This window comes from Otolemur garnettii, unplaced genomic scaffold (assembly GCF_000181295.1).
Source record: "Otolemur garnettii isolate 467f Iridium unplaced genomic scaffold, OtoGar3 scaffold00347, whole genome shotgun sequence".
In the NCBI taxonomy this organism is placed as follows: Eukaryota; Metazoa; Chordata; class Mammalia; order Primates; family Galagidae; genus Otolemur; species Otolemur garnettii.
The window spans coordinates 160,889-169,367 of record NW_003852742.1 but is presented as its reverse complement, the minus strand read 5'-3'; positions in this window follow the sequence as shown (position 1 = coordinate 169,367).

Here is an 8,479-nt window from a genome sequence, read left to right as displayed (position 1 = left end):
CCTCTAAAGCTAAGACTCAAGCGGGAACCCTTATAATATGGCTACTCCTCCCACAAGGAGGAGAGGGGCGGGAATCAACTCCTCATGAGCCCCAATCTTGGGTTTGGGAACTTAGATGTACTGAAACAGATGAAATGATTCAAAATGTTACCACTGACAAACAGCCAACCTTTAAAGTAGATCTCTGTAACCTTGGTATACCCCTACCAAGAGGTGGGAGGTGCCCACACACTTAGTTGGAGATGGGGTGATCTCAGGAAGTGGCACCTACACTTGGGGTTGTGGTACTACTGACCTAGAGAAAAATTTCCAGGGAACCCAGTACTATGCCTGTTGCTCAGAAAGGGACCTAGATTATAGGAGACAGGAAGACTTTTTTTTTTTTTTTTTAGTTGCAGTTTTTTTTTTTTTTTCTTGGCCGGGGCTGGGCTTGAACCCACCACCTCCAGTATATGGGGCTGGTGCCCTACTCCTTGAGCCACAGGCACTGCCCAGCACAGGAACACTTTTATTGCGAACACTAAAGCTGTGAAACAGGCCTCTTGGACTCATGGGGATGATTGGCTAGACATTAAATTTACCTCAAACCCCACCTGTATGCCCTTGGTACTTGTAACCCAGGCTTCTTAAAACCAAAAGGCTGGTCCAACATCTATGGCCATGTATGAGAAACAGGTAAATCTTAGAGGCTCAAACTCTGTGTGTATGGAAAAGACCCCAGAACCACTTTCACAATCCAACACCACAGATTTTTTTTTATCCCAGCCCAGCCCATAGGCCCAAATACAGAATTAAATCTTCCCCCACCTCAACCCAAACTTGCTTTAAAGGCTGAACAGAGCCCAACTCCTAGAAACTCCATTAACCAAGAAATCCCAACTCCTCACCCCAGATTATTCCCTTTTCTCCAAATGTTAGATGCTATATATGGATTCCTAAACACTTCCCATAGCAACCTGACCAGAGATTTCTGGCTATGCCTGAATCTTGCCCCCCTCCTTACTACATCAGGATAGGAGTCAACTTATCTATCATGGCTGGGAATCTACCGGCCAGGAACCCAGAAGAGGTAGCATAGTAAACTCTACCCAATGTAATTGGCACCAACCAAAACTCACCCTAGGAGATCTACAGGGAAAGGGTTATGCATAACCTCCCAAAATTCACCCTATAAAAACTCCTGCAGCCAAGAAGTATAAGGAAATAAGGCAGAAACCCACAAACTCTTATATTACAAGGCCCCCTTTGAAACTTGGTTTCCCTATACCAATGGCCTGACCTGCTGTGCTTCTGCTAGCTTATTTTCAAATGGGCCTCCGTTCCTGTGTATATTAATTCATATTATACCCCAAGTGTACATATATGATGGGGAAGGGGGAAGAAAACACTTAGACCTAAACTTCAGTCCCAATCCCAGGAGAATAAAAAGGACCCCCATAGCTGAATCTGCAGCATTAGGGGCCAGTTCACTAGTCATGCAGAACACCAACTTCAGATACCTTAGCCAGCAAGTTACCTAAGATTTAGGACTTCTAGAAAGCTCTGTCTCCTGACTTGAAATACAAGTTGACTCTTATGGCTGAGGTGGTCCTGCAGAACTGAAGGGGACTAGACCTCCTCTTTATAAAAGAGGGAGGACTAAGTGCAGCCTTAGGTGAAAATTACTGTTTCTGTGCAAACCAGTCCAGAGTTATTAGTAAAAAGGCACCAGCCACATAGACCAGAGCTGATGAGTTTGAATCCAGCCCAGGCCCGCCAAACAACAATGACAACTACAACCAAAAAATAGCCAGGCATTGTGGTGGGCGCCTGTAGTCCCAGCTACTTGGGAGGCTGAGAGGCTGAGGTGAGAGAATTGCTTAAGCCCAGCAGTTGGAAGTTACTGTGAGCTGTGATGCCACAGCACTCTACCCAGGGCAACAGCTTGAGGCTCTGTCTCAAAAAAAAAAAAAAAAAAGAAAGAAAGAAAGAAAAGAAATAAGTCTAATTCCCCTATAACATAAATGAGAAAAGACAATTGATTTCTTGCTTGGCTAAAACCCTAGGAAATGAAGCAATTATCCCTTTAGACAATACCAGATGGAGAAAGTACAGAGACAAAAATTACTAAAACTAAGATGTATGATCTATGTTACAATATTAGAACAATGATGTATGTATGTTACTAACTAACTGCAAAATTCTACACGTATATAATGTTTGCTTGCTATCCTACCCGGATGCACCTGGACAGCCTGTGTGCCAACCAGGATGCAGACCCCTAAAAAAAAAACCAACCCCTTATGCACTTGGGGCTGCTCTCAAAAACCCCTCATTGGGGCACTGAGGCAGTCACCGGCCAGCTCCTGAATAAAGAGACTACCTTGCAAATTCAGCTTGTTTGGCAGTGTGGTCTTTGTGGAACTCTTGAGCACAATAGTCCCATCAGACCCTGCCAAGCCAACATTCCTAAATCCTTTTCCTTGCTCTCTGAGCCAAGAAAGTTGCCTGGACCCAAAAGAGGGAACAGAGGCTTTGCACTGTCATGTGTCTCCAGCTGTGCCCTGAGCAAGGACCCCTGACAGCAGCCCACCCATAGCGAGTCTTCTTGCTGGGCAGTCTTTTCTCAAAAGCTGGTGGCACAGATAGGTGCAGGGGCACACACCTGTAATCTTAGCCCTCTGGGAGACTGAGGCAGTTAGGTAGCTTAATCCCAGGCAGGTAGGTAGCTTAATCCCAGGTGTCTCAAGCAAGCGTGAGACACCATCACTATTAAAAATGGAAAATCTAGCTGAGTGTTATAGTGGGCACGTGTAGTCTCAGCTACTCGGGAGGCTGAGGCAGAATGATTGCTTAAGCCCAAGAGCTTGAGGCTGCTGTGAGCTATGATGATGCCATAGCACTCTACCAAGGTTGACAGAGTGAAACTCTGTCTCAAAAAAAAATAAATCCCCAAAGCTGGTGCCATTATGTGTGCCCTGAATGATAGATCTGAAATGCATAGTAGATTTTCTTATACAAGGCCTAAAACCCTGAAAGTGTCTCCATGTGCCCAGATCCCCCCCAAGCTTGTCTCCTCTAGACTGCCGCTCCCCACTTGTGCCACCTACATTGTTCACCCTGCTTCAACATGGCCAGTGCACCCATTGTTCTCCAAGAGGACTAGTTGATCCACACTCCCCATCTTATAAAGCACCTCCCTTTCTCCTCTTTATTCTGTCAACTCTAATGCAAGGCACATTTCAACATTACACATCCTTTTCTGATAGCCTCAGCACAGGAAGTGGAACCATGCTACAACAGCACACCCATATTCTGCCCGATCTGGGAACACCCGTGAGTCAGCCAACGTTCCTTGTGAATTCCTAAGTGGAGATATTCCTAGTGAGCTCCCAGAGGAAGCTACTGTGTCAGCAGCAGCTTGTGTGCTTATGGAGTCCCCATAACTATAGTGCTGTGTACTGAGCTAAACTACATCAGAAAGTAATAAGCTAGGTAGCTGCCAGCTTTGGTCTCTTTTCTGTTGCTTGTAAGAGACCCCAGACTCTGGGCAATTTATCAGGGAATGAAATTTATTTCTTATATTCTTGGTGGCTGAGCAATCCAACATTAACAGGCCCCATAAGCAGAGTGGCCTTTTTCTGGTCAGGACTCCATGTAGGTTCCTACAGTTACACAGAGCACAACACATGGAGGAGACTATGCATGCCACATGCCAGTGCTGTCTCTCTTTTTCTTTACATGAAGCCGTAACCTCCCCTTTCATAAGAGCACATTAATCTGTGAAAGGATTGACCCATTCAGGACAGCAGAGCCTCATGATCCAATCAGCACTTAAAGGTTCTACCAGTCCATACTTCCACTTTGGGATTAAATTTCAATATGACCTTTGGAGGAGACAAAAGTTCAAACCATAACCCTGCCCAATGGGAAAGTGTGGTATCCATAGGAGATGAGATGCACACATGAGCCACTAGTATAAGACTTAACATGCTGTGTGATATGGAGATATTAGGACAGATTAAAGTGACAAAGTGGAGGTGCAAACAATAGCCAAGGGGGACAAAGTGTTTTAGGAGGTGGGTTATGTGTTCCATGTATGAATGTTAAGGCTAAAAGGAATTAGGAAAAGTTCACTAATATGGACTGGAATGCACAGAACAGGTGAAGGAAGGAGGCTTGATATGATCAGAGATATTCAAAATGTTAAAGGAACATCCAGAGCTAACATTGTGGGACAGTTTAGTATATTCCAGGAATTATTCTAAATGTTTTCCATAAACTGACCTAATGTCATGGCACCGAATAACAACACTGGTAGTGACTGTGATTTGAATGTTGATGGATCCCCCTGATGTGTATGTTGGAAGTTAGTCCCCAATGTGAATTTATTAAGAGGGGAGGACTTTGGCAAGTGAATAGGTCATGAGGAATCTGCCCTCAGGAATGGGACTAGTGCTCTTATGAAAGAGACTTGAGAGAGGCTTCTGTCACCTTACACAATGTGAGGACACATAGGAGCTGACATCAATGAGGAACAGGCTTTCCCAGACAGAAAAATCACTGGTACCTGGGAACATTCAACTTCCAAAACTGGGAACAATTAACATCTGTTGATAATAAATCTTTTTTTCTACCAGCCTGAAGGGTCAAGGACAGCAATTGATACCATGAAGTGGGTATTATGGTAACAAATCCTTAAACACGTGGAAGTAGCTTTGAAATTGAGTGATGGGTAGACGCTAAAAGAGTTTAGAAGTGTGTTGGCACTAATACACATTAAAGGGTGGTTCCAGTGAGAGCTGAGAAGAAGACATGAAGTCATAGAAGAGTATTTGGGAACAGAACCTAAGAATCCATGTTTGTGCCATTGGTTTTTGGATTTGATGAGAATCTATTCCCCTTATTTTCTTTTCTACTCCTCCCTTTTGGAATGGAAATATCAGTGCTGTGCCTTCCCCACCACTGTATACTAGAATCCCTAAACTAGCTGGTTTAATTCAGAGGCTCACAGCTCGAAGGGGGTGGGCCTCAGAATGAACCAAACATATGCCCATTCCCACATCTGATGATATGAGACTCTGGACTTTAGAGACTTGAGGTTTTGCTGGCATGGATAAGAATTAGGAGGCTACTGAGATGGAATGAATTTATTTATTTATTTTTCTATTTGTAAATGTTTGGTTTTTATTTATTTTTATTTTTTATTATTATTAACTTTTTTGGTTCAAGTTCATTGAGTATACAAAGAATTAGGTTATACTGTTTGCACATGTTTCAGTAAAGTCCCTCTTATAGTTGTGTCCCACCCTCAAGGGGTGTGCCCTGTGCCATAAACTTCCACCACTTTTCCTCCTCCCCTCTTTCTGCTCCCTCATTTCCCAGCCCACTTCCTTGAATGGATGTGCATTTTTCTCTTTCATGGGTATATATTAGATCCTGTATTGGCTTCATGATAGGATTGAGTACATTGGATTCTTGCTTCTCCATTCTTGTGATACTTTACTAAGAAAAGTGTATTCCAAGGGCAGTGCCTGTGACTCAAAAGGGTAGGGCATTGGCCCCATATGCTGGAGGTGGTGGGCTCAAATCCAGCCCCAGCCAAAAAAAAAGAAGAAGAAGAAGCGTGTGTTCTAGTGTAACTCTATCCAGGTTAAAATGAATTTGTTTGCATATGATGAGGACATGAATTCATGAATTTTGGGGGCTGAGGGAGAAAATTATAGTCTATACATTTTGTTTCCCCACAATATATGTGTTTGAACTTACTTTTCAATATGATAGTTTTGAGTTGTGGAACCTTTGTGAGATCTAAAGGGCATGAGGGCTCCACTCTCATGAAGGGGATTGGTGCACTCTCCAAGGAAGCTTGAGAGAGCTTTCTTGATCCTCTGCTATGTGATGACACATAGAATGTGCCATCTATGTGGAACAGGTCTTCATTAGACCCCAAAGCTGCCCTTGTCGTGGTCTTGGACTTCCTCGCCTCCAATAGTGTGAGGAAGAAATTTCTGTCTTTCTCAATTACCTTGTGTAGGATAATTCATTATTTCAGCCTTAACAGACTGATACAGTCTGGTCATTTGACTACTCAGGTAACTGAAAAACAGAACAACCCTGAGGGATAAACAGGTGGTAGGAAGAAGAGATGTGACAACATTCCAAGTGGCCTACCTTGAACCTATATACCTAACCATGCTCTATCATGCATGGTGGACAGGAAGTAATAGATTATTTTTTTCAGGACATCCCAAGGACAGGAGAGGGAGTACCAGTATGGATGGGAAGAGAGTAACGGTGAAGATAGATTGTGGAGACATAGGTAAACTGAGAAATAGACATGACCTTTGCAGTGGCCAGGCATTCAGAGAGGCCAGCCAGATTTCTAGCTAGAGCCTAGTCAGAGGAGAAGCCTCAGGAACAGGTATGGTATGAGTATGAGTTGGCTACTTCAGGGTGTGGGATTCACTCCAACAGCCTCATTCCTCCTTATCTTGCTGCTTAAGTTCCCAGATCCATCCATTCAGTGATGCTGGACAAAGCATGGAACAATGCCCTGGTACCTAGATCTCAAATGAAAGCTACAACCTAATTCTAGCCTAAGAATATGGGGAGGGGCAGGGGAGGGGAGGGGAGAAGGGCAAATGGGTGGTGGGAGGGGACTGGAAAGATCACCTATATGGTCTGTCTAACAAGGGTACAAGTGAACTTTTCTAGAACTAGAGTATAAATGTTTTAACACAACAACTAAGTAAATGACACAAAGTCTATGTCAACCAGTTTGATGAAAATATTTCAAATTGTATATGAAAACACTACACTGTACCCCATGTTTGCATTAATGTATACAGCTATCATTTAGTAATAATAAAAAAAAGAAAAAAATGCCCTGGTCCCTCTGCATCTTTGTCAGGGTGTTATCCCCAAACCCCACATGGGGAAAATCTTACATAGAGACATTCTCTGAGCATGTCAAGGAGCAGCCAATTTCTCATGGGTCTTAGTGACCCATCAGGACAGTGGCTTTGTCTTTTTAGAAAATTGACAAATAACATACATACATATATATATATTTCTGAGGTGAAATGTGATGTTTTCATATATGTACACATTGTTGAATGATTAAATCAAGCTAATTAACATATCCCAAACCTCACAAACTTGGTTTCTGTGCAGATCTCCTAATGTCATTCCCCAGTTGGTCATTGCAATTTTGTGCACCTTGACAAACATCTCTTCATTCTTCCCCCTCCAGCCTCTAGTCAGTACCAAAGTAGGGTTTAGGAAGCTAAGGCACAAGAGCCAGAAGGCTGGATTATTACACCCATGTACCTGGCACTTCACAACAATCCAGCTACCTTTGCCTGTTTTCTTAGCTTCTCCAACCATAGTTTGTAGGTGTAACCATTTTGATCATGCTGGGTTTTTCAGAATTGTACTTGGAGGACTAAGAGTTCATCTTCCCCGGGTAGTGTTAGCTGCGAGATTCTAGGCTGGGTAGGACAACATGATGAACTGTTCCATATTCACACAGGATTGCTCCACCTTCCACCCTCAAAAGAATTGTTTATATAGATAGATTGGTTTTACCATTAGAGTGCCATTATTAGGGGCAATACCCACAGTGCAAAGCAAAGAGCAACTCCCTTCTGACTAGGGGGGATGAGGAGTAAAGCATGGAAGGCTTCCTAGAGGACAGGACAATTGAGCTAGGCCTGGTCAAACTGGGTGAGCAACATTTCCAAGATCAAAAATGACAGGAAACTGGGGTATAGTATGTGCAAAGGCTTGAGGACTAGATCTGGGCATTGCAGGGTGGGCGTTGTTATCTGAGGGATAATATCAGAGACTGGAGTTATTTAGCTGACACTAAATAACACTGTAGGTAAGGAAGGAGCTTCGGCTGCAATGGCCAGCGGGTTACATGTCAATCACTTCAACGCATCTTATGACGTTGCTGGTAGGTGGGGCCTCACACTGGATGCCAAGGAAACCTTGCCACGTGACCTGCGGTTACACTCTGGACAGTGTGGTGCGGCTTCTGTGGATGGTTTACCTGGGCAATATGGGAATATGGCGCTTCCCGGCTTCCACAACCCGAAAACTGTAAGTTTACTTGGTTTTAATTCTCAATTAGTGCTTTATGTTCTCATTTTGATAGAATACAGTATGGTACAAATATAGCGTATTATGACACATTTAACAGATGTATCTGGGAGGCTGAGGCAAGAGACTCGCCTAAGCCTAAGAGTTAGAAGTTTCTGTGGGCTGTGACGCCACGAGGCTCTACCAAGGGCGACATAGACTCTGTCTCAAAAAAGAAAAGAAAAGAAAACACAAAAAACAAATGTGTCCAGTGAGCTAATGAGTCGCCTGTGACAGGGAAGCTCCCTAGTCATGTTCGGCCCAGTATTGTGGTTGATAAGAACGTGATACGTTTTATAACTGTGTGCGTGGATATGTTGATCTTGGACTGCCCACCCCTTTATTCTTTTTCTTT